Below are 27473 nucleotides of genomic sequence, written 5' to 3'. Positions count from 1 at the left end.
ACAAATCTTTGTCACCTGCCAGTCCCACAGCCGCTCAGACCCAACCAAGTAAACACAGAGACTTATATTGCTTACAAACTGTATGGCCGTGGCAGCCTTCTTGCTAACTGTTCTTATAGCTTAAATTAATCCATTTTCATAAATCTATACCTTGCCACGTGGCTGGTGGCTTACCGGCCGGCATCTTCACATGCTGCTGGTCATGGCTATGGCTGGCAGTGTCTCTCTGCCTCCGCCTTCTGCTTCCCAGAATTCTCCGCTCTCCTTGTCCCACCTACCTCCTGCCTGGCCACTGGCCAATCAGTGTTTTATTTATTGACCAATCAAAACAATTTGACATACAGACCATCCCACAGCACCTTGCACCATGTGGGCCTCAGGAATTGAACTCAGGTGGTTAGGCTTGGTGGCCAGTACCTTCATAGGCTGAGCCATCTCTCCAGCGATATTATTTTTAAAGCAAGACCCATCAATCATTAAGAGAGTCAAACTGTTGAAGCTTAGTTTCAAAGAACACTTAAGAGGTTCATGTGAAAGAAGAAAAGAACATTCCATCTTTGTTTTTTAGTTGATACAAATCACCTTTGTCATTAGTGATGAACATTATAGAGCCACAGGACCAGAAATCTTCCTGGACAAATTGGAGGGATGTTCGGCACACAATTGACAATTTTTGTTGATTCCTCTACAAAGTACAACTTTCCAACATATAGTTTAACACTTTTGTTTTTGAAAGACGGGCTTTCTGTGTGTAGCCCTGGCTGTCTTGGAAATAGCTCTGTAGACCAGGCTGGCCTGGAACTCACAGAGATCCTCCTGCCTGTGCCTCCTGAGTGCTGGGATTAAAGGTGTGTGTCACCATGCCCAGCAAGTTTATCTTCTGTAATAGTATACTAATAAACATTTTAAATAAATTTATGAAGTTTTGTGGCCACTATTTTCAATTTTCAGAATATTTACATCATTCTAAATTTTTTTTTCCTTCAAACATGGCTTTTGTAATCCTGTTTACCTGCCTTTAAAACAACTTTTTACACATCCTAATTTTTGTGTTTCAGTTTTAAAATTTTTTTTATTACACTTATTTATTTAGTGTGTGTGTATTTCTTTGTATATGTGAGTATGTGAACATGCCTGTGAAGGTCAGAAGACAACATTCTGGAATCAGTTCTCTCCTCTATTATATGGGTCTTGGGGATTGAATTTATTAGGCTTAGTGGCAAATACCTTTACCTACTGAGCCACCTTTCAGACCTGTTTCCGGTTTTTGCCTAAGCATGATCCGTAGTAGAATATGAAGGAACATACTGTAAATGGCACAAGTTGCCTGGTGTTTGTGGTTTATTTTAGTAACTATCTGATCATTAAATCGCTATGTAGCCAAAGCTGGCCTTCAACTCCTTTTCTTTGGGTGCTGGGATTACAGATATGCATCAACCTATTTATGTGGTTCTAGGGATCCAATCTAGGGCCTCAAGCTTGGCAAGCATTCTACCTGCTAGTGAATATTAGTGAATATATATATTGTTCTTAGTGAGATATTAGAGATTCATAGAAAATAAATTGAAGGTAAATCATACAATTATTGTATAAAGAAAAATCATTTTCAGCTATAAGACTATGGGCAGAATAATTGGTTTTCTTGATCCTGAGGCAGTGACATTGTTCGGTTTACTGTTTGAGCTCTGATTGTCCTTGACAGATCGTCTCCGCTGTACTTGCTGTAGAACAGCCTTCATTGTATTCACATACCCAGACATTTTCTGCTTTCTGTGTTGCTGCACGCTGGATTGCGGTGGGATGTAGACATGGCTTTCCTACTTGCATCATTTTCTTCTCAGTTATCATTTATGTGGATTGGAGAGTAAAGCCAGCCTGGGAGTATAGGTTCTGGTAAGATTGTACAGCACAGCTAACTTCCGCCACATTATGAGGTATTGGTCTTTGCCTAGTGTGTTGATGATGTAGGTGGGGACTGCTCATAGGACAGTTTACTTGTTGTCTTTAGGGCATACATAGTAAAGGGTAATGGTTGGGTGAGAAGTGTTTGGAAAATAGTGTCTAACTTTTAGATAAACAATTCTTGTGGGAAAGTGACCCTCAGAAGTGGTAGGCAGGCAAATCAGTAACTCTGTATTGTATGTTGTGTCTGGATTTGTAATAACAGATTAGACAAACAATGCTAGTCTGATATTAATACACTACTGTCGAATCAGTCATAACTGGCTTGAAATAGTATTGATTTTTATTTTAACAGTTATGAATATGTTTCTTTGGATATTTTCATATCCTTTCTAAGACAGAGGCCTAAGATCAGATAGTAACATGTAAAGTGACTTCTGGGAATAACTTGTTTCATGTTTTGTGTGTGTATGTGTGGGTTCCTGGGTGCATCCTGTACATACAGTGGCTGCAGAATCCAGGAGAGGGCGTCAGCTCTTCTAGGACTGGAGTTGCAAGCAGCTGTGAGTCGCCTAATATGGGTGCCGGAAAAGGAACCTTGGTCCTCTGCAGGAGCATCAAGTGTTCTTAATTGCTGAGCCATTTCTCCAGCCCTGCAATAGCTTTAGATAGGTAGTGATTTTTGATAGCAATAAAACAGGTTTTTGGGAGCTAATAAAACATGGATGAATACATTTTTAAATTATTTTAAAAATATATATATTTTAGTTTTCAGTTGTGTATGTGTGTGTGTTTATGTGTGCTTGTATACATCAGTACATGACTATAAATGCCCAAGAAAGCCAGAGGAGTTGGTTCCCTAGAGCTAGAAGGTGGATGCTGGGAATTGAACCCATGTTCTCTGCAAGAGCAGCACTCTCTCCTAACCATTAAGCCATCTCTCCAGTCCTTATTTGTTTATAAATAGATAAATGTTTATAAATATTCTGTGTGCCTGTGTGTATGCATGCACATGTGCAGTGAATGTGTAGAGGTCAAAGAGCAGTTTTCAGGGGTTCATTCTTTACTCCATTGTGTGGGTTCTTGGGATTGAACTCAGGTTGTCAGGCTTGGCCAAAAACACCTTTACCCACTGAATCATCTCACTGGCCCATTTTTTTTAAAATGTTTACCTTAAATTATTTTAGGTAAGTTGTAGTTACAGATCTTTATATTCTTGGCAAAATAAAATAAGTTACAATAATCAGATTAACATACAGGAAGATATGGCAAATAAACAATGGTGATAAATGGGGCTAAGGAGATGGTCAGTTCGTAAAATACTTGCCATACAAGCATGATGATCTGAGATCAGTCCCTAGCACTCATGTTTAAAAAAAAGGAACTCGCGCATGCCTTTAATCCCAGCACTCGGGAGGCAGAGCCAGGCAGATCTCTGTGAGTTCGAGGCCAACCTGGACTACCAAGTGAGTTCCAGGAAAGGCGCAAAGCTACACAGAGAAACCCTGTCTGGAAAAAAAAAAAGAAGGAACTCAATTGTATTTTTGTAGGTTTTTTTTTTGTCTAATAACCCTGTCTGGACCTTTTTATTTGTTTATTTTTACTGTACAGGTCTTTTGATTTCCAATTTTGTTTTTATGGGTTTTCTGTGTGTTCACATGTGTGTGTCTCTGTGTCTCTATGTGTTACTTGTGATTTTTCTTTGGCTCCTTTTCTGTTTGTTTTGTCCTATTCTGGTTTTTAATTATGTTTTATTATTTTTAGATGTTTGTTTCCTATTGAGAGAGAGAGAGAAAGCAAGTATGGAGTTGAGTGTAGATGTATCCAACTGTCTTATTAAAATAAGAAACACAGAACCAATGTAAAAGAGAAGCTGAGAGGTCAGGGCTCAGACTTCCTGCAGTGCTCCTAGCTTCCCCGAAAGAGCTACTTCCTGTGTGTCTGTCTTTAAATAGTCTTTCTGTTCTGCCTTCTCATTGGTTGTAAACCCAAACACATGACTGCCTTGTCACTGCCTGTAAGTACCGCCCTCCAGGTCTTAAAGGCGTATGTCTCCAATGCTGGCTGTATCCCTGAACACACAGAGATCTACCTAGCTCTTCTACCAAGTCCTGGGATTAAAGGTGTGCGCTGCTGCCGCCACCGCCGCCGCCGCCGCCACCACCACCACCACCACCACCACCACCATCACCACCACCACACTCTTGCTATGGCTCTAATAGCTCTGACCCCTGGGGCAACTTTATTTATTAACATACAATAAAAATCACATTTCAGTACAAATAAAATACCACCATAATTGAGTGGTAGGGAGGAGCTCAGGGAGAGGAGACTGCAATCAGAATATATTGTATGAAAAAAATCTATTTTCAATTAAAAAATAAATTTAGCCGGGCGGTGGTGGCACACGCCTTTAATCCCAGCACTCGGGAGGCAGAGCCAGGCGGATCTCTGCGAGTTCGAGGCCAGCCTGGGCTACCAAGTGAGCTCCAGGAAAGGCGCAAAGCTACATAGAGAAACCCTGTCTCGAAAAAAAAAAAAAATAAAAAAAAAATAAATTTAATGAAGAACTTGGTGTGGTGTTGGGGTGGAGACAGGTCGATCCCAGATGTTTGTGGGCCAACTAGTCTAGTTGAATCAATGATCTCCAAATTCAGTGAGGGACTTTGTCTTATTAAGTGAAGAATGGTAGAGGAAGTCACCAGATGTTGACCTCTGGCTTCTGTACATATGTGAATACTTAAGTATACACAGGTGCACACAAGAACATGTACATATGCATATACTCCTTTCCCTACAAAATGGTGACCAATGATAGCTGAAGAAAACTGGTTGGATTCGATTTGCTGAATGACCCTGACATTGGCCAGTTGTAGAAATTAGTTTCCTGAGAAGTAGAGTCTTTCAGAGATTGTCAGAGTTGGTTCAGATGAGATAGACCCTAGAATTTATCCACATTCCCAGACACTTTACCCAGCTTTGTCAGCTTCCTGTGGGACAGACAAGACTTTAATTGCCTGTAATTATTAGTAGTAATATCACAACCAAATTCAAGATTACAGTTGCACAATACATACATGAAAAAGGTTTTCTTCAGAAGCAGAATTAGAGTTCATTAAAAGGGATTTAAGAGAAGATTTATTTTTATGTGTATGGGTGTTTTGTTTACTGGTATGTCTGTGCACCACATGCATGCTGGTAGAGACCAGAAAAGGGCATCAGATGCCCTGCAACTGGAGTCACAGATGGTTGTGAGCTGCCATGTGGGTCCTAGGATTTGCACCCAGGTCCTCTGGAAGAGCAGCCAGTGCTCTAAACCACTGATCTTTCTCTCCATCCCCCAAAGATATTTTTAAACTTAGATTTAAGTGTGGTGGTGGTTATGGTAGTGGTGGTGGTGGTGGTGGTGGTGGTGGTAGCTGGCAGGTGTTTAGGGGAGTGGTTAATAGGAAGGCACTCATGGAAAAAATAAGATATGCACAAGTGAGGGTCTCGGCTTCTCCAGGGAACATCACTGAAAAGACTGATCTTAATTGTGCTTATTGAAATTGATTGAGGTAAACAAAAGTTAATTTTGTGCAAATTGGTATTTCATACTGCATCAGTTCCTTGTAGAATAACCTACCTCACATCCTGAGGTCTGTCTTTGCTTCATTTAACAAATACTTAATGATTACCTACAGTGGTCCTGCCCTCTAATTATTAATTTAGTCTTGAGATGGAGACAGAGGAGGGAGGAAGTCACCTGTGGTAACAAATGACATGGTTAAGGTGGATAATTTATTCTGAGAGTTGATAGGAAGGCCACCCTGAGGAAACTTGCAAGTGAGTGTTAAGGATAAGAAAGATTATTAACTGGGGGGGATAGTTTTCCAAAAGAGTAGGTGCAAATGCCCGGAGGCAAGGTGAGAGGTAGAGGCTTTTGACAAACAAGATCTTTGAATCGCAGCTTGTCATGTGTTTTTGTATGTATATAAATGGATAAACGGGTAAAACTAGAAAGGAGACCTGGAGAAGGTGAGAAGGTGCTCATGAGTGGAGGGCAAACAGATACATGTGACCTGAGAGCTGAAAGGAGACTAGGGAGATATAGAAAGAGGGTGAGGAGGAGGGGAGACAGATGGGGAAGAACTTCGTTGCTTGACAATGCCATGAAATGAGTGACTGGAGAGATGGCTCAGTGGTTAAGAGTACATACTGCTCAAGTTCAGTTCCTAGCACCCATGTCGGATGGCTTACAACAGTGTGGAACTCTAGTTCCAGGGGATCCCATCCCTTCCTCTGGAATCCTAGGCACTCATGTGCACATACCCTCCCCCCATATATGTGATTAAAAAATAAAATGAAAAACATTGCGAAAGAAAATGCCACAGTGCTATCTAATGCCCTTGTATGCCCATTTTTGTTTGATTTATTTGATGTGTATACTTGGTTTTGCGATGTGCACCACATCCATGCCTGGTGCCAGAAGAGGGCTTCAGATTTCCCTGAAGCTGGAGTTACACATGGTTGGGAGCCACCATGTAGGTGCTAGGAACGGAATCCAGATCCTTTGCAAGATCAACAAATGGCCTTAACTGTTGAGCCATCTCTCCAGCCTATCTGTATGCTAATTGAAAGTAATTTTAAAAAGGAAGAATTCTAAAATGGCTAGAAAGGAGAAAAGCCAGACAGAGCCCAAGTAGGCAGAGGCCAGATCTTGAAGATTTTAGTAGTCCCATATCCCCTCCCCCTACCCGTCTCCTGGGAAACTATTGAAGGTTTTAAGCAGGGGTGTGATGTGAAATGCAGGGCTGCAAAAAGCCAAGAATTTCAGCTCACTGGAATCTTAACAGTTTGTCAAAAAGGTCGTAATCTGTGCAAGGTAAAATATTCTTCTCATCTCATGAAAAGTTTTGCCACGGCTTCCTTGATTGATTGTCATCTATGGTACTCGTTTCATTGTTTTTTTAGAAACTACCTTTACTTCTCGAAAGATTCCTTTTCTGCTTCCCCATCCCGGTAACCTTATATAGGAATGTCACTTCTATTTATAACTGAATTAAAATATTGTTTCTCACAGTTTCATCTCTCTCCCTTGTTTAAACTTAAAACTCTCCCGGTTCTCCCTCATCCCATTTATCTGCTGAAGATATTTAACATCTTAATGAAACATTTTTTATTAAATATCAACATGAAATTTGAATTTTTTTCTCTTTCCAAATACAACATCTTGGACCTGGCTCAGTATTTCTCAACATGAATGCTGTTTTTTTTTCCATAGTTTGTGATTTTTTTAATGCACTTTCAGTGTCTTTGTGTAATTTTATTAATATTGTTTAGGGGCATCCAACTTCAGGAAGAGTACCATTTCAGATCTGGTTCCTTTGTGACCTTGTCTTTTATATTAAACTGCTCTTTGTCAGGCTTTTATTTTTCTCTAGTTTCTCTGTGTGTACACATATGTAAGTGTATGATGTAAGCCAGAGGAGAATTTCTGGTATCCTGCTCTGCACTCTCTACCTTAACCTTGTGTGGCTGGCCAACACCCCTGAGCCAATCCTCTTGTCTAGGATCCCAGATCTCCAGCAGCAGTGCAGTGAGGGGGCAAGAAGGACCACACGTGGTGTTTCGACAGGGGTACTGGGGATCTGAACTTCAGCCGGATGCTCTTAACCCACCAAGTCATCTCCCAAGTCCATGTCTCAGATTGTCTGTGTTCAGGTTAACTTAGGGATGTGCAAGCTCTGTAGAGGTGCTATTTTGAATATCCTGATATTCCTTTCTCCTACAGTAAGCATCCTAACATGTTTAGGAGCTGTCTTTTGAGACAAAGTCTCAAGTAGCCTTGCTGTTAGCACAGGATGACTTTGAATTACAGATGTGTACTGCCATGCCAGACATTTAGTTGTTTTTTTTTTTAAATGATATCTTCAGCCATGAAAAAAGCTTGTTTGCCTTGCTGACTGCATGAAGTTCAGGCCTTCCTTGGTTTACAATTGTTAGCTCCTATATGAATTGAATGCTGCTATTGCCCCCTTCTCCCTCTACATATGCAAAGAATAACCACAGCATCATCACCTCTTTCTTCCAGGATTTCCTTTGCAGCCTACATTCTGATGTAGCCTTAAACTTAGCTTACTTTTGGCGTGAGTTCTTAGGCTTTATTGAACTGTCTTGTACCTGTTCAGTCTGCCTGCCTGCCTTCTCTCCCTCCCTTGATTGGTGGCTCTCCCTTGCTCCCTTTCTTGGTGGTGTTGAGTTGAAGAGTTGAAAAAAAAACGGTTTATGTCATTTTCTTTTTCAGTTTTGTTCAGCCCATGGCATGTACTTGAAAATAATTGCCTTTTTTTCCAAATTAAGGTCGTGAAACCAATGTTTTTGTCCCAGTGGTTTCTCTAGTCTCCAGAGTTAATATCCTTGATTTAGAGGTATGTTTTGAAGTCTGTCTCTTTATGTGCAGGGTTGGTAAAAGAAATGAAGACTTTCTTGGTGACCTTGTGCTAGAGTAACAGAGTATTTGAATGTCATTGTCTAAGCAACTGTTAACATAAATATAAGCAATGGTGATGTTCTGTAAGCCAGCAGGAGAGGCCAAATGCAGTGACTTAAGCACTGGGTAATAGCATGTTCAAATGGAAAAGCAGGGTACAAGTGGCCTAGGCAGACTCAAGGCAAAATAAACAAAAGGACAAAGTGGTTTGAGAGTGGGTGCAAAGAATCTTAAGAGAGGCCCAGAAATGTCAGGTAAAAGGAATGAGCCTCAAGAGGGTCATGACATGGGTCTACAAATAGGCATAGAAACCCAGGAGAAAAAACAACAACAAAGATGTGAATTCTTGTATTGCATGCCCCACATTGTCCTGGGATTTTGGTTTTCTTTCATTATGACTCGAGAGTGTATGAATATTAAAACTAGTAGTTTAAATAATGGTGGGTCTTAGGAAATAGACAAGCCGTGGTATGTGTTTTGAGCTGTAAACTCTGGTGGCATGGTGTAGTCTCTGCATGTGGCACATAGGAAATGCTCAATAGCCATTTCTCCTTGAAAGATGCTCCTTTTCTGACCTCTCCCACTCTTCCTGGACCTTCTTGTTGGTGACTTCTCCTCTATATTAGGTACCTATCTAGTGAATCTCCCTGCCTGAGTAGGTGCTGATGGCGCCCTATGGGGTGCTACAAACTTTTCCGCCAAAGCTGATAAGAGTAACATTTAAGAGATTTTTCATGATTTATTATTCTAGTTCAGGTAATTGCAGAGTCCTCATTCACTTTCTCTTTGACCCCATCTCTCTCTCCCTCTCCCTCCCCCTCCCTCCCTCCTTTCCTCCCTCTCTCCCTCCCTCCTCCCCCTTCCTCCTCCTTTACCATCAAACAAAACTGTCATTTGTTGAACACATTGCTTATTTATCATGTGTCTTCACACACCCCCAGGCTAGTGCTTAGGTCTTAAAGACTGGCAAACCAGTTTTTAAATGTGTTACCATACTGAGGTAAAATACTGTCACATAAAACCACTCTGGGAATGTAATAACCAAAGAATTAATTTGCCATGATATAAATTAGTTAGATAGACTTCTGCCATATTTGGATTGTCCAGTAGTTTTAAACATCCTCTCTAGCTTTGAATTAATTAAAGGCCCTACTTTACCAGAAAATGTGCACCCCCAGCCTCTCTTACTGGGTACAGGCTTGTGACATCGGCTTGACTAGTATGTTATACAATGGAGACTTAGACACAGAGTGAGCATTATATAATGCTGATCATACTGAATTAATAGCCTGATTTAACATAATTAAATCATGTTGACAGAGGGGGTTCTCTTTTAAAAATATTTCTTATTTTTTAATTTATGTGTATGCATGTGTGCCTGTGTGAGTTTATGTGTATCATGTGCATGCAGGAGCCCATGGAGGCCAGGAGAGAGTGTCAGATCTGTTGGCTCTGGAATTACAGGCAGCCGTGACCTGTCATGTGGGTCCTGGGAATCCAGTCCAGGTGGTCTGCAAGAGCAGTAAGTGCTCTCACAACCACTGAGCCGGCTCTCACAACCACTGAGCCGGCTTCTCCAGCCCCAGGCCTTGAAGGAATGGCAATGGCAGGACTTTGGAAACTGAGTCCTAGTGTTGCTAAATAATGGTGATAATGTAGGAGTGTATGTGATTCATTACATTTTTTGTTGTTTATCTTCCTTTTCTTGGATTATCTAGCATTTGTGGTTAGATGTCGTATGATCCTTTTGGGGATATTTTTAGCCATTATTTCTTCAAGTACTTCGGTCCTATTCTCTCTTCTTTCCATGATCCTAATTATGTTATGTCAGGACCTTTGATACTGTCCAGTAGATCTTTCCTGTTCCTACCCTCCCCCCACCCCCGTTTTACTCTCCCACCTTCAAATTCACGAATTGCTTTCCTTGGCGGAGTTGAGTCTGCTGGTGAGCCCCTTGAAGTGACCCTTCATCTCTCTTAAATGGTAGCATTCCATTGATGGCAGTTTCCATTTGCTTCCTCTTTATAGTTTCCATTTCTCTGCTGGAATTACCCATCTGATTTTTTATGTTGTTCTTTTTGGGGGTCAGAGCCCCCAAATACTGTTTAACAGTATTTAAGCTATTTCCAGTATCTCTTTGTGTCTGGCTCTTTATGTTTTCTGAGCATTTGTTTCTTTGTGTTCTCTTATGCCTTGGGGTTTAATTTTCTTATAAATCGTTGCAAGCCTGACTTACTGTGTACAATGCTAGAGTTGGAGGTACATAATTTTTATGTTTTGCATGGGCCTGTCTTTCTTTCTGCTAGGCCTTCAGTGCTGGGATTTGAATTAATCCAGTTAAGAGTTGGGCTGTTCCCCCCCCATCATTGTGGTTTCCCTCAGAGTAGCTCAGGCTTCAAATTCTCTTAGTGATACTTTGCATTAATGGGAGTTAGTATCTGCTCCATTCACAATTTTGAGTCTCCTCTTTGTGCCTTGGCAGGTTTCTTTTTTTACAGGTTCTTGTTTTCTCTTTTCCCTTGAATTTTGCCTTATTGACCCTGGAAGTTCGTTCTTTAGCTTGGTGGAGTGGTGGAATGTGGTCTCTGTTTTTCTGATTAAACCCGGGATTTATGTTCAAGTCCCGGGGTCTTGCCCTCTGACTGTTCTGTTGGCCTCTGTGGAATCCTGTCCCACTCCCAGAAGTAGGATATGGGCCTGCGCCAGCCCCCCTTGCTAGGAGCTTTCATTCAGGTCTTCAGGATCGGAAGTGGATAAAGGTGATAACTGTCTTTGCTTTCTCTGTTGAACATGGGAATGATGGGGGTGGGGGGTGCCTTGCTCCTCAGGCACTGCTGTTATGCATCACAATGGGGAACCCCTTAAGGCTCTTCCTTTGCCTCAGTGCCTGTGGGGTATGGGAGGGGGTTGGTTGCTAGAGGCTCAAGATCCTGCAGAAGATTGGGGCTCCCCAGACTCTGCAGCCCCCAGTAGTTTCACACCGGCCTTTCAGCTAGCCACGTCAGCCTTCACCAACTATACCACTCACTTCAAACTCCTCTTCTGCTGTTCCCTTGCGGTCTAGTCCAGGTAAACACCATAATGTCTCCCTCCCATCTCCCCATCCCTTTACTTTCTGAGCCAACTGTTCGCTCTATCTTGGGTTAGAAATGTGGTTACTCTTAAGATTTTAACAAACAGATTTAGTTAAACCTGAATTTAATTTTTATTCCTATTCTAAATAAGACTGAGCTTTTAGAATGGTTATTCCTAATTCTGTCTGGTGGCATCTTCCATGATAGTGTTTCTTATTTGTTAATTTTACTTCAAATAAAGTACCTTGAGCTTATAAAAGTAGTGAATAGTTATTCACCCGTTATGTTTTTCATATTTCTTTGTTCATCATTCTTCATTCACCCCATTTCTTCCTTGTTTTTTTTCTGTCAACATACAAGCTTTAATGAAAGGAGCCAAATATGAATAACATATTCATATTACTCTGAATGTCCTGTTCTGCCTTAGGAAAAAAAGAGTACATGAACTGTTAGAGCCATACAAAAGAAGCTTATGAATTGATTTGCTTGTAAAGCACACGGATGGGGTCCCCAGGTAGGTGGGGGAAATTGTAAGCCTTAGATGTATTTCTTACAGTATCCACTTGAGTGTTGAGGGGACCAGGCTTGGTAAGCTTAGTGATGTATTATAAGAGTTTTATCTAAAAGTCCAGAAGTTTTAGGTCACAAGAAGGCTATTAAAAAGGGACAAATAGTAACCCAAAATAATTTGCTTCTTGACCTGAAACATACCGTCTCTCCAGAATCCCAGTGTTCTACGCAGCCAAGGTCAAGCTGTCTGCAGGCTCTTCAGGGAACTCCGCATTCTGTCTCAGTAGTAATGTTCTTAAGTAGTTCTTTCAGTAACTGTCCATTAGTAGTAAATCTGTTCTTAATGTTTCTGAAAATGTCCCTGTTTCATGTTTTCTCTCTCAAATGATTGCTAAACAGGACATAAATTTCAGGTTGACAATTGTTTTCCCTGGGCACATCGATTACGGGAGCCTCTTGTGTTTTGACAAGTCTTGTTAATGAGAAGTCTGTAGTTAGTTCATTTGTAGTTTCCTAGTAGGCAGATCATTATCTTTTCTCTTGGGCCTCCTTTGAAGCCTTTTTTTTTTTTTGGTCTGCGGTTTCTGTGCACTATCTTTAGCCATGGATTTGTTCTTATTTATTTCGTGCTTATTTGGTATATTCCATCAGTTGTGTTTGTGATCTTTAAAATATTGTTTCTCTTCCGTTTTCCCTTTCTGGAGCTATTATTTAGATGTTAGAACTTCACTGTATACTCTCTCTCTCTCTCCTTCCTTCCCTCTCCCCTCCCTCCCTCTCTAACCCCCCCTCCGTGTGTGTGTGTGTGTGTGTGTGTGTGTGTGTGTGTGTATTTAGCTGCAGGTACATGTGATGCCTGATGATGTTTGTGGAGGGCAGAGGACAACAATGAGTATCATTTCCTCATTAACTATTCACCTTGACTTTTTTTTCTCTTTTCTTTTTTCTTTTCTCACCTTGACTTTTAAAACAAATTCTATTTATTTGTTTTTTATTATGGCTATATGGTGTGTGTGTGTGTGTGTGTGTAAGCGCACATGCCATGCTCCACACATGTGGAGGTTTGAGGACAACTATATGGTGTTGGCTCTCTCCGTCCACCTTTATTTGTGTTTTGGGTGTTGAACTCAGGTCGTCAGGCTTTGTGGTAAGTGTTTTTACCTTTTCGCTCCCCCATCCCCTGACACAGCTTTTTTTCCTTAGATGGATCTCTCATTGGCATGGAGCTTAGCTAGGCTGACTGGCAAGTCCTAAGGATCCATCTATTTCCCCTTTCCAGGGTACACCATTACGCCATATTTTTTTAACTAGGGAACTTGGGTTCTGGGGATTGAACTCAGGTCCTCATGCTTAGGAGGCAAATGCTTTACCAGCTGAGCCTTCGCTCCAGCCCAAATGCTCTTTACTACTTTGATATTCAAAGTGTTCCTCTTCCCGGTGACTTCTTGGCACTTTTTTTTTATATATATAAAGAAAGTAAAAGTTTATCAAGTATACTGTGAGGGGCAGCAGGATGTGCAGTAACAAGAGTACTGACCGTAGCAAATTTCTTGTCATCTATCTTACAACTCACCAATCTCTTTTCTTTGACTGCTTAAAAATATCGTTACATTGAACTCTCCCTCGGATTATTTTCTTACGGAGTTCTTGAAGAAGGAGGTCTCCCATTTATCTCCTCCTTTTCCTTCTACCCTTTTGCTTGCTTCTGTATGTGGTTTGCAGTATTTGTTAACTTCGAAAATGTCTGCCTATGCCGAGGTTGTGAAGTGTGACTATTCCTTAAACTGTTTTTTAATATTCTTTGAGGTATTACTCGAGAGGGAGTATAAATTCGGACCATCTTGCAGCCCTTTGGTCATTGTTGAGATTTGTTCCTCTTAGCCAGTAAATCATATTTTCAGGAGGAAGGGGCTCTTTTCTTTGTCGTGGCTTCGTACTTTGATCTCTCTCTCGGCACAGTCTTGGACTGATGTGTGGAGCTTTCCGTTTTTTTCACCCAAAGATATGTGTGTCCTTACTGGTGGCCCACATCCAGCTTCTTTCCCCCGACAGACTTGAGACAGGTTCTTCAGCTTCTTGACTTTGTAGTCATTTGACTTTGCTGTTCTTGGTTTAGGGGCAGAAAGAAAGCAGGTCTTTGTCCTGTGGAAAATTGTGTGTAGTATATGGTACGCATTTGGTTTTTGTTTTTTTTTTTTTTTTTTTTGAGACAGGGTTTCTCTGTGTAGCTTTGCGCCTTTCCTGGAGCTCACTTGGTAGCCCAGGCTGGCCTTGAACTCACAGAGATCCGCCTGGCTCTGCCTCCGGAGTGCTGGGATTAAAGGCGTGCGCCACCACGCCCGACATGGTACGCATTTGTATCACTTGTTCCTAGTGTTATTTTCTTTCTGACCACTTCACCAACTAGTCTAGCCAGTTAAAATCAGGAAGAAGTTACAACCACAGACATCTTCGATCTCTCGTAGGTTACATGATTGTGTGGAACATAGTTCGTGGTCTCCAATAGGAACTTTTGTTTGTTTTTTTAAGGGTCTGTTCCTTCCACTGTATGGCATAGATTCATATAGATTTTTGATTGTTTTTTGTGGGCTAAATTGGTATATGAAGATGGTTTCTGTCGGAAAATGAATTTTAGGATTCTCAGAATGGAATGGTTCCCAACACCGCTGGGCCCATCCTCTGCTGCTATAACATCCTGCTATATTAGTTGACTCATGGTTTTAGAGGCTGGGAAATCCAAAAACATGGTGCCAGTGTGTGTTGAGATCATTAATATTATGTGAATCCATGGCAGAAGGGCAAGTAAACACAATATTGAGAGAGGAAGTTAGGCCAAAGTCATCCTTTTTAATCAGTAACCACTCTCTTAATAATAACATCAATTCATTCTTGCAGGAGAGTCCTTGTGACCTAATGAATTCTTAAGGCCCCACGTCTCTTTTCCCTTCTCTTCTCTTCTCTTCTCTTCTCTTCTCTTCTCTTCTCTTCTCTTCTCTTCTCTTCTCTTCTCTTCTCTTCTCTTCTCTTCTCTTCTCTTCTCTTCTTCCCTTCCCTTCCCTTCCCTTCCCTTCCCTTCCCTTCCCTTCCCTTCCCTTCCCTTCCCTTCCCTTCCCTTCCCTTCCCTTCCCTTCCCTTCCCCTCCCCTCCCCTCCCCTCCCCTCCCCTCCCCTCCCCTCCCCTCCCCTCCCCCTCCCCTCCTCCCCTCCTCCCCTCCTCTCCTCTCCTCTTTTCTCCTCCCATCTCCTCCCCTCCCCTCCCCTCCCTTCCTCTCCCCTCCCCTCCTCTCCTCTCCCCTCTCTTCCTCTCTCCTCCCTTCCTCTCCTCTCCCCTCCCCTCCCCTCCCCTCCCCATTATTCTGAGCAAAAGCAACTTGGGGAAGAAAGGGTTTATTTTAGTTCCTAGGTTATAGTCCATTGAGGGAAATCAAGACAGGGACTCAAGGCAGAAGCTTGAAGCAGAAATCATGGAGAAATACTACTTACCGGCTTGCTCAGCTACCTTTCTTATGTTGCCCAGGCTCACATGCCTAGGGATGGCACAGCCCACAGTAGGCTGGGCTCTCCTACGTCATTGAGCAAGCAAGAAAATGCCTCACAGACATGCCCATCGCCAGTCTGATGGAGACAGGTTTTTTCAGTTGAGATCCCCTCTTCCCAGGTATGTCTAGGTCTGGGTCAAGTTAACAAAAACCAACTAGCACAGAATCCAACCTGCTTCTGTGGTTGGATAGTACACAGCCAATATTAGCCAGCCCATACAATAAGACCTTGTCTCAAAAAAACCCCAATAGTAACAAAAAAGTACCTCTAAAAGAAAACTAGCAGTAAAGTGCCCAGCCCAGTATTGACTGCATAATATTTACTAGTTCATTCTTTCTTCATTGGTAGATTGTTTAAATAGCTCTAGAACTTCATACCTTAGATAAAGAGAAAAGAAATCACTTGTGCTTACTGAAGCCTTGCTACATGAAGGGATCCAGAGATATTTAAGGCTGTTTCCTATCCAAGGATAAACATTAGGTTAGTGTATAGATTTTCTGTTTCTTTCTCATCCTTCCTGCCTTCTTAGCCCGCTGTTCTGAAACTGTCTCAGTCTTTCAGCTATGCCATTTCATTTGAGCACAGAACACTCTAAAGGTTGGTTTGCCACATTTACTCCATCACATTTCTGTAAGAGTAGGCTGTTAGCTCCATTTTATGTATGGGGTCCCTGAAGAGTGGTCTGCCCAGAATACAGGGAGATGTAAAGGAATGCTAACCATTATATTTCCACACTCAGCAGGTGTTGAATACATATTTGTTAAACGAGTGGATGATATGTTATTAAATGGTATATTAAAAGCTGGTTGAGGTGGCACATGCGTGTATTAATAATCCCAGTGTTTGGGTGGTGGAGGCAGGAGGATCAGGACTTAAAGATTTATCTTGATACATAGACAGCCAAACTACTCACCTACTCCCAAATCAAACACAATTCATTACTTCTATTATTTTAATTTATTTTTGAGATAATTTAGTTACATTTCCCCTTTCTCTTTAATCCCTTCAGATCCTCCCATATACCTCTTCCTGTTCTCCTTGTATGTCCACTTCTTCCTGTTTTACTCTTGTCCCTGCATATATTATCTGCTTACTAGGAACATTCCAATTCAATGATTAGAGTCAGTCATAGTTGTACACACTTGTACTCGGAAAGCTGAGTCAGGAGGATTAGACATTCCAGGCCAAGTTTGGCTACATATTGTAAGGGACTTCCCAAGATAGGAGCCAGGGTAAATGACCAATTTGTTGTACTTTAAAAAAAGGAGTGGGGGTAGGGGAGAGTCCTGAGATGACTCAGTAAAGTTGTTTGCCACCAACTGATTCTTAAAGGTTGCTCCTTGACCACCAGATGTGTGCCATGGTGTGCACATGTGAGCCACACACAGATAAATCTAATAACATTAAAAATACAAAAACCCTAACAAAAATGGAGGCCGGAGAAATGGCTCGGGGTCTGACTGTTTTGGTTCACTGTAGTATTTCTTACATCTGGTATAGTGACTAGACTAGAGTATTTGTACAGTAAATGTTTGTGGAACAAATACATGAAAATGAATGTTGCATTTTTTTTGAATTGTTGCTAGTATCCTAATTTTTAGTTGTATGTGGACAAATTGTCATGAATTTACTTTTTGCTTGTGTATGTGTATAAATTATATCACCATCCCTAAGTTTACATTCTCAAATCTAAGATTTTTAGTTCTGTTTTTTAAGACCTATGGATCCTTTGTGTTCCTGGGTCTCTTCTCTTTTTAATGTGTTTTTTTTTTTTTTTTAGTGGAGGATGGGGAGCTGGAGAGAGAGCTCAGTGGTTAAGAATACTGGCTACTTTCACAGAGGATGTGGATGATTTGAAGTATTCACATGATGGCTCACAAATCATCCATAATTCAGTTCCAAGGGATCTGAAATAGTAAACCTAAAAGCACTATGGAAGCGATGTAATACTGTCGTATCACTATAGTAATCTTTAGGTTTTGTTTTGTTTTGCTTGCAGTGCTAGGAATTGAACCTAGGGCCTCATACTGCTGCACAAATACTCTAACCACTGATTTATCCCTAGTCCTCATCCTCAATCTTTTAAATCAAATTTTGTTACCTCTTATTTTTGGCCATACCCATTTTTTTCAGACCTGGTTCAAACCCTGTCTCTAATATAAATCATGGCCTTCCTAGTCTGAAATAAACACTCTGTGTTGAATTTTGGTTGCCATTTTATTTGTATAGTTCATTTGGTAATTATGACTCTGAATTGTCTCATTTTGCTTGCTGTCTTTCTTTCATAATCTTAGGATTTTGATATGGTTTTGTGCAGTGGTTCTCAATGTCTGGGTTGTGACCCTTTTGGCAAACCTTTGTCTCCAAAAATATTTATATTGTGATTCATAACAGTAGCAAAATTACAGTAATGAAGTAGCAATGAAAGTAATTGTACGGTTGGGGGTCAGCACCACATGAGGAACTGTATTAAAGGTTCACAGCATTAGGAAGGTTGAGAACCAGTGCTCAGGGGTTTGTTGAAACCAGCAAACATTTATTGAGCACTTATATTGTCCTAACGGCTGAGTAAAGTTTTCATGTATTCCAGTTCTTACATTTGGGCCATGTGATAGTTTAAAGAAGACTTCTGTGGATGTCTGAGTTTTACTAGTGATTCTTCTCTATGGAATGTACTGTGACAGTGGGGATTTGTTGATGTGTCAAGTTTACTCATTAGTTTATCTTTAATATTTATCTTTCCTTAAACTGCTTAGCCTCTTCACAGCTCTTTTAGGAAAACCTACCATTCGAAATGCTTGCTGTCATTATAAGTTGTATATTTGCAGGAACTTATTGAGGACCGTTTGTTGTGCTCCTTTACCTGCGGTGGGAATCAAACCCAGGGACCTGTACATTTAGATGAGTGCGTACCCCTGAGGTATGATCTCCAGCTCCATTTTGTTTTGAGAATTGATATCAAAAGAAGAAAATAACAAACTTTTTTTTTCTACAATGAATTTGGTTTGAGCTTAAAAGCAGTCATGGTCTAGCATCAGTTGAGGTCCTTTATTTAAGAAGGATGACCTTCATGTGTAGCCTTGAAGGAATGAGCACTAAGGATGTAGAACATGTGTAGTAGGAAGGTTTCTCCAGTCCTACCAGGCCCCAACAGTCCCATGGCCTGCTTACAAAATAATCACTCAGAAGCTTATATTAATTATAACTGCTCAGCCATTAGCTCAGGCTTATTACTGATTAGCTCTTACACTTAAATTAACCCATAATTCTTATCTATGTTTAGCACATGGCTTGGTACCTGTTCTCAGTTCTGCCTTGACATCTAGCTTCCTCTGTGTCTTCCTGGTGACTCCTGATTCAGCCCTTCCTCTTCTCGGAATTCTCCTTGTCTGCTCACCCTGCCTATACTTCTTGCCTGGCTACTGGCCAATCAGTGTTTTATTTATCAACCAATCAGATCAACAAATATTCACAGCATACAGAACGATATCCCACAGCAAATGTGTCTTGTGAGAATCCTGTTCATTTGATGGATTGTAGTCAATAATTAGATTTTTTTTTCAAAGAAAGAATGAGAGAGTCTTGCTTTGTAACCCACAAAGTCAGGTCTTGAGTGCTGAGGTTCCAGATGTGCACTTCCATACCTGGCCAAATTAATCTTTAAAGTTGCTTATGTTCTATGTAACTAAGAATGCATATATAATTATATTGGTATAAATAATGTTTTTTTTTTACTTTTACTTTTACTTATGTGACTGTGTGAAAGGGGAGGAGAGGGAGAATGTGTTTTTGTTTTGTTTGTTTGCTTTTGGTGTGTGTGTGTGTGTGTGTGTGTGTGTGTGTGTGTGTGTGTGTGTGTGTATGCAATTGCAGGTGCCTTTGGAGGCCAGAAGAAGGTGTTATTATATCCCCTGGAACTGGAATTATAGGTGGTTATGAACTGCCTAACTTGGGTGCTGGGAACTGAACTCAGGTCTTCTTTAAGAGTGATATGTGTTCTTAACTGCTGGGCCATCTCTCCAGCCCTCTAAAGCTGTTTCTTCACGAATGTTTTGATGCAGATCCAAGCCTATTTTCAGCTGACCAAATCTCCATGTCATATGATTGTATGAACTATGTCCACAATCTATCCTGTTGCAGCAGTAGATCTGGTTTTAATTTGTGAACATGAAACAATAATTTAGACAATTGAAGAAACCATTTAATACAGGTTGATGTTTTCATAGTTCTCTGTTTTTTAATATTATCTAACCCATATCTAATTTGACAGCCACATTTTAAAAGTGATTCATCACTTTTGTTGAATCTTGCCAAAGCATCCAACGTAATTTTTACCAAAAAGGCAACTCTCTTTCAGTTGGTTTTCATACTACTTAATTGAAAACATGCAATGATTGTTATAAGAAGACTTGACAGTTTTAGGGAAGAAATGCAACTGACTTGGATGTTAAACATATAGCTCAATTTAAGGGAGCAGTAGCGTGAAGTACAGCTTGGAGTCATGGCTCAAGTTTGTAATTCCAGCACTGGAGAGGCTGAGGAAGGAAGATCACTGTAAGTTACAGGCTAGCCTGGGCTACAAAGTGAGTTCCAGGGACACCTGGGCTACAGAGTGAGACTCTGAATCAAAAAACAAAGGAGGGTTAAAAACTGTGAGGGTGAATTAACTTTTAGTGAAAACATGGGTTCTGTTGCTCTCAGCCCGTCTGTTTTGTAGAGGTTGGTGGGGGATTGGTAGTAGTTAGATCAGGTCTGTTAGACCTGCTCAAGACCAGTATGGCTTGAGTGCACGGTGTAAATTGGTGTTTGTAATGCACTTTCTTTGTTTCAAAAGGCCCATTAACCATGAATAACCTGATTAAAAGAATCTTGCCAGAAGGTAACTAGTGTTCAGAACGCCTGGAGAGAATCACTGTGTTCACTTGAAAGTTCACTGTAAAGCCTTTTCCTCTTCTTCAACCATCCATGTGTTCTTCCTCACTTGAGCATGGGAAACATCTTGCATATTCCTTTAGTTTTTAGCACTTTGCAGGGAGAGTTCACTAAATCTTTTGCTCTTTCTATGAGTTCTTCCTACATGTAGTTTTTGTACCTAATGTTTCATATGTGTTTGGTCTAGCCCCCCAAAAAACGGAATGAAAGATACTTTTTTTTTGATATGTGTCACAATCTAATCTTGCTGAGATAGAGCTTTCATTGATGGGCCATAGAAAAACAACTTGTTATTGTGAATACATTCAGGCCAGGGCATATTTTGATGTAATTATATTTAATTGAATATGTTCTATTCAATAGGTCTAAGATACGCTGCTGTCTATAAAGTCCTGAGTTGGTTCTTGTCTGTGAGCACACTTATTACTAGTTCAGTGGGACTGTATGAAGAGGAGAGGTTAATTAGAGCCTGGAGGAATCCAAGAGGACTTACTCCAGATAGGACCTGAACTGGGCTGAGAAGAATAATGGCAGTTCCCTTTGGGGGCTAGCTCCTCAGATCCTTACTGCTTTGTGACATTTTATAGTTGCTGTCCCTTTCCACTGTTTTTCCTTTCCATCACACACACTCTAGTGTTGCTCCTTCTATTCCTAGCTTCCTTCCCCTGTCTTGATTTTTTTAAAATGATATTATTCCTTCTGCTGTTGGTGGAATACTTTATTGTTCTAACCCAGTGATTCTCAATTTGTGGGTCATGACCATCAGAAAATGTATTTCTGATGGTCTCAGAAACTGAGACACTGCTCAGTAGTAGCAAAATTAGTTATGAAGTAGCAACAAAAATAACTTTATGGTTGGGGATCACCACGATATGAAGAACTGTAGTACAGGGTCACAGCACTAGGAAGGTTGAGAACCACTTGTCTAATCCTAACCTTATGCTTCTGGAATATGCTATTGTCATTTTTGCACATCACAACTCTTCATCCTAACAGCATTCTGGTTAAACACATAACATATCTTTGCTGGACTTCAACTTCTGGAAGTCAAGTTACATACTTGTAGGCCTTAAAATAGCCAGTGTATCATTTTTTTTAAATTTTTTTTTTTACTTTATGTGCATTGGTGTTTTACCTACATGTATGTCTGTGTGAGGGTGCCAGATCCCCTGGAACTGGAGCCACAGACAGTTGTGAGCTGCCATGTGGGTGCTGGGAATTGAACTCGGGTCCTCTGGAAGAGCAACCAGTGCTCTTCCCCTTTGAGCCATCTCTCCAGCCCCCAGTGTATCATTTTTTAAGAGTAGGGGCTACACATTATTTTTCTAATATTTAGCTTTATACCCCAAACTTGGCTTATCTTCCAGACTTTCCTTTTTCTGTTCATGTTCATGGTACTAGAGTTTTCTCTTCAAGTCCACATTTGGTTGGCGAGTTTTGCCTTGTCTTCACAATGTATTTTAGCCTTACCATTCTTCCCACCCTCATCAAACCCAAGGATTCAGTGCATAGTGTATTCTAACCATTCAATAGGTACTAGAAATACAACTAGTCAGATCCAAGCTCTTGTTCTTAGAATAATAGACAGGGGTGTGGGGAGATGGGAAAGAGAGTGAGAGCCACTGAGAATGACTTATTTTAGCATTTTATTGCCTGACTTCTCTGTGCTCTGTCATGGACAAGCTTATGTCAGTTGTTTCCCACAGGATGCTTAGCTTTAAAAAGAAGCTTAGAAAACAGTTGCTGGTTTCTTTTGTCTGAAGGAGTATTTTCTTCCATGTGTTTTAGCATTTCTGAAATCCAGAAGAGTCCAAATCCTGGCATGTATATTTAATATAGTTTTCAGTTCTCCCTTCAAGAGCTGTTAAATTGATGGTGCTTATAACTAGTGGAAGCTTATAACTGGGGAGCTGTACTTTATATCCATGACAAGCATTATGGTAAAAGTATGTATAACAGTGTGCTGGCAAATGTGGTAGCTGTAGCCACCACATATGGCTATTTAAATATAACTTAATTAGACTTTGAATTTAAGCTTAAATTACTTAAAATTAAAAGATTTAGTTGCTCAGCTTCACTGGGCACAATTCATGTTGCTAATAGCAACATTTGACTAGTAGTTACCACATTTGTTGATCAATTTAGATAGTAAAGCATTGCCATTATTACAGAATGCCCTTTCAGAGCAGTGGTCCTCAACTTTCTTAATGCTGCGACCCTTTAATACAGTTCCTCATGTTGTGGTGTCCCCTAGCCATAAAATTACTTCACTGCTACCTCATAACTCTAATTTTTGCTACTGATATAAATTGTAATGTAAATATCTGATATGTGACCCAAATGGGTGGTGACCCCAGGTTGAGAACCATTGCTTTGGCCAGTGCTGGTCTAGAATGTGGTTCTATACTTGTACCTGGAGGGTTGGAAAATGCATTAGTTCCTTGCTCCCTGGTGCTGTTACTACATGTATTTCTTCCTTTAAGCTTGTAAGCATCTTTGGCTTTACCGTTGCACAGAACAATGTGAAACAGTAGGTACCAAGGGAAGGAAAAAAGATGGAGCAGCAGCGGGTTCAGCTGGAAGGGTGGAACGCTCCACATTTCATACCTTAGCCAAAGTGGTGTCTTCTTTTCCTTTATTTCTTTTTTATATTCGTTTTTTTCTGCTTTTTGAAATTACAATATATCAAGGCACCCTTCCCTTCCCTTCCCTTTTCTTCCTCCATCCCCTCACATGTACCCTTCTTTGTTCAAATTCATGGACTTTTTTTCTTTAATTGTGCACACACACACACACACACACACACACACACACACACACACACACACACACCTTGCTCTGTCTGTATAATGTTACTTGTGCTTCTTTCCAATTTATTTTGGAGACAGGTCTGTGTAGCATGGAATTTCCAATCCTTTTGCTCCAGCTTCCTGAGTGTTGAGATTGTAGGTGTGTGCCACTGTGACTATCCTAGTATCCTTTTTAACAGGGTTTAATTTCTTTGTTTTTGCAACAAATTTCATTGCATTAAATGTTTAAGGATTTTTGCGTAGGCCTTTACCATTTATGGAGTGGGACTCAAGGAAGCCTATTATGTTAGAAGGTTATGGCTTGATGGGATGTATACCACAGTGAAAAATTTCAAATTAGGTATTTATAATACTACATGCATTTTCTCAGAGAAGATATAACTGGGATTGATAGATGGAAATAATTACATGAACCATTAATTCCCATGGGTTTGTTTCTCATTTGGTGAGTGTGGTTTGCAATAATTTGAGGCAGTGTTCCTAAATCTTTTTCTTGTTTCTATTGCATAAAACAGTCTATCCATTCTTCTGCTAGAGATTATCTAGGTAGCATCTCTCATTTTGCTAGCAAAAGGTGGGCAGATGCTTTCTTTATCTATGTTACATACCCAAGAGGGAAGTTGCTAAGCTATAGCACAAGGACTTAATGCCAAACAGTTTTCAAGGTAGCCAGACTAATTCATAATGCTTTCTTTTTGATTCCAAGAGATTAAGGTTTAGTCATGTATGGATTTTTTGTATCTATTTATTTCCCCACATGTCCCAGACCCGTGGAATCACAAATAAACCTAAAAATAAATGCAGACCTATTCTGTTGTTTAAATTGCCTTTAAACATTACAAACACCAAGGGCATTCTTTTCTTCCATGGGCAATCTTGATTAATCTCCGAACCATGTGCCCTGGTGAAACTCCTTTTTCTTGGTAATTCAGTTGCATTGAACGTTGGGTTCCTATTGCTCTCTGCTATGGGAGTGATAATAGTGTACTTTGCTTTTCATTTATATCAGTGGTAAGTGTTTAGGGACTTAGATGTGAAGAATATAAGAAAGTGAAGAATAAAGGTATTCTGAATGTATTTTTATGAATTAATTTTGTGGTGCTGGGACCAAACTTAAAGCGAGTCTTACATATGCTAGGTTTGGTATTTACAAGGTTCTGTCTTATGCATTTCCACATCTAATGATGGATAAGAACAAGTCTCCTAACCTCGTAATCTCATCTAGTTGGGATAGGAGACACATGATGCTTAGAAGAGCAGCAATCATTGTCACTAGAATCACAAGTAAGGTGCCCTCTGTCTTCTGTATCATATCTGATTTGAGTTGCAGAGAGAAGATGGTATCCTGTAAGGCTTCATGTGAGAGGGACAGTATATGAGGTCAATTTGGAGAGGATTTTAGGTAAGGTTTTATTACATGCTAGGTGAAGGGAACTGTTTGATGGACTCGTGAAATGGAAAGGATGATCTATATCAAATTCTTCTGGAGTGTGTGGTCCCAGATCAGGAGTATCAGCAGCTTCCTGCAAACATGTTAGAAGTGCAGATTCTTGGTACCCATTGCAAACCTCCTGATCTACAAAATATGGGTTTTAACAACTCCTTTAATTAATTGTGATAGACTGAAATTTAAGAACCATACCCATTGGTCTGTACTTACCTGGGCAGAGAATAGTAAACTGCCCTTTGTAGGAGAGTGAGGATTGATGAAGAGAGAGATGAACAAAAAAAGGGAAAAGCTCTAATGGGGATCTGGAGTGTCAGGGTATGAGTATATAGATGTTAGCAAAGGAAAGAACAGCTCGGGAGATATTTTAGAAACAGTAACTGAGACTTGTAAAGTTATAACTGAGGGTTATTAAACTGGGCATGGTAGTGGTACATGCCTATAATCCAGCAATGAGGGAGCTGAGGCAGGGGGATCATGAGGTGAGGCCTGACTGAGCTACAAAATGAGACTATCTCCCCAACCCAACCCAACCAACCGACCAGTCCCCCGAGGAATACTGGAAGTAGTGAAGGTAAGTTAGGGGCACAGGATCCTTGGGACTTGAAAGGAGACCACTGCCAAGTAGCAGCATAGCCCCGATGGGCCAGTCTGGAGGCTGCTGGCTCAGTATCAGAAACAGGCAACTCTGAACCTTCAAAGCTCAGGCCTTGGACCTGGGTGTTGAGACAGGACTGTGGGACTTGCAGAAGCCACACAGGCAGAGGCCAAGATGTCACATGGTCTAGAAAGTGGGCTATGGAGGGAAAGAATGTTTTCTACAAGTAAAGATACCTACCCACCTCCATGATACAACCTCTATGTAGGAAATGTAGGGACTTGAGAGAAGGTGAAAAGGAAAGCAGAGTTGCCTTAAATCCTACTTTACTGAGATAAGCAAAACATGCTTCTGTTTAAATATTTATGAGTTCACATTTGTTTATTTAAATTCAGTTTGGTGTACATGGAATTATACAGTTCTGCAACCAATATTTCTTAGACAAGTGATCTTAAACACATGTCAGTGTTCCACACGTGAGAGTATACCCAGGTCAGTGTGTGTTTAGAAATCGGTGGATTTTATATTTGAGAGACAGAATGTTTATACAAGCAGCTAATTGGTAAAGATTGCAATTTCACTTGGCATGATTACAAAACGTCCTGTCTGCATCCATTTTACACGAAATCTGGAGCAACACATTCTGAGATGCATGGTGTGCTAGCTGCTGGGCTGGGGAGAAGAATTCCCAACTATAAAGAAAGAAAAGATAAACTGTGTGGCTTTTATTAGAATTTCAAGGTTAGTCTTCTGTCTTATAAGAGCCAATGAAAGCAGGTGTGGTACAAACACTCAGAATCCCAGCACTAGAGAGACAGAGGTGGGAGGAGTGTCCACAGGCATGAGGCCAGCCTGGTCTGCATAGTGAGTGCCAGACCAGCCAGGCTTTCATAGAGAATCCCTCCCTTCCTTCCTTCCTTCCTTCCTTCCTTCCTTCCTTCCTTCCTTCCTTCCTTCCTTCCTTCCTTCCTTCCTTCCTTCCTTCCTTCCTTCCTTCCTTCCTTCCTTCCTTCCTTCCTTCCTTCCTTCCTCCCTCCCTCCCTCCCTCCCTCCCTCCCTCCCTCCCTCCCTTCCTTCTTTCTCCCTTCTCTCTCTCTCTCTCTCTCTCTCTCTCTCTCTCTCTCTCTCTCTCTCTCTCTCTCTCTCGTTTTTGTTTTTCAAGACAGAGTTTCTCTGTGTAACAGCCCTGGCTGTTCCAGAACTCACTCTGTAGACCAGGCTGGCCTCAAACTCAGAGATCACCTGCCTCAACCTCCCTAGTGCTGGGATTAACAGTGTGTGCCACTGTGCCTGGCTGAGAAATCCTTTCTTAAAAGAAAGATGGAAAAACAAAACAAACAAAAACACAACGTTTACTGGGCATAATATTGACCAAGTTTTAAAATTCTACATTTAAATAGGCAGTTGCTAGTGGGAATTAAAAAAAAAAAAAAACAAGCAAAATGTGGAATAGTTTGCACATTTCTTAATTTTGTAAGATTTTTGTTCTTTGATAAAATGTACCATCTTCTGTAACAGGCACCCCCCTTAAGATATATGGCCATTCCTCTGCCTATCCTACTTCACCTTCCTGAACATCTTCCTGTCTCAGCCTCCCAGGTGCTGGGATTGATTGCAGGCCTGCACTAGTTTGTGGCCATTCTTCTATATCAGTAAATACAGATTAACACTTACGTGTTTGTTTTTTGAGACAAGATCTCACTATGTAGGCCCTGGTATTGAACTCACTGGTCCTCCTGCCTCTGCCTGTCAAGTGCTGAGATTACAGGTATAAGCCACCTTGTCTGGCTAAACCATGATGATGCATTTATTTATATGACATTTATCCAACCATACATTAACTGATACTAGGTTGGTTTTTGTTGCTGATTTTTATGAATAGCACTATACTATTTGTCAGATAGTCTCCTGAGGATAAATCTCTGGAAGTACAATTTTTAAAAAATGATTTCAGTCAGGCATGATGGCTCACACCTTTAATCCCAGCACTTGGAGGCAGAGGCAGGTGTAGCTCTGAGTTCAAGGCCAGCCTGGTCTACAGAGCTAGTTCCAGGACAGCCAGGGCTACACAGAGAAACCCTGTCTTGAAAAACAAAAACAAAAACAAAAACAAAAACAAAAACAAACCAAAACAACAACAACAAAAAAACCCACCAGTTTTTTTTCTTTTAGATTTAGAAAATGAATAT

At 40.7% G+C, this 27473-nt stretch overlaps 1 protein-coding gene across 18 annotated transcripts in view; it reads left to right on the top strand.

Annotated features, from left to right (window-relative positions):
- The window catches only part of Cdkl5 (cyclin dependent kinase like 5), a 201750-nt gene that overhangs the window by 6132 nt on the left and 168145 nt on the right, over nucleotides 1-27473 (top strand). For 5 of the 18 annotated variants that reach the window (XR_013048079.1, XR_013048082.1, XR_013048085.1 and 2 more), the window contains exon 1: nucleotides 11257-11443. The exons of the other annotated variants lie outside the window; for them this stretch is intronic. The gene's annotated coding sequence lies outside the window, so the exon portion shown is untranslated. Of the gene's footprint in view, nucleotides 1-11256; nucleotides 11444-27473 lie in introns of those variants that run through there. 18 annotated transcript variants of the gene reach the window in all.

This window comes from Peromyscus maniculatus, chromosome X (genome assembly GCF_049852395.1).
Source record: "Peromyscus maniculatus bairdii isolate BWxNUB_F1_BW_parent chromosome X, HU_Pman_BW_mat_3.1, whole genome shotgun sequence".
Taxonomy (NCBI): Eukaryota; Metazoa; Chordata; class Mammalia; order Rodentia; family Cricetidae; genus Peromyscus; species Peromyscus maniculatus.
This window is presented reverse-complemented; position numbering and strand designations above follow the sequence as displayed.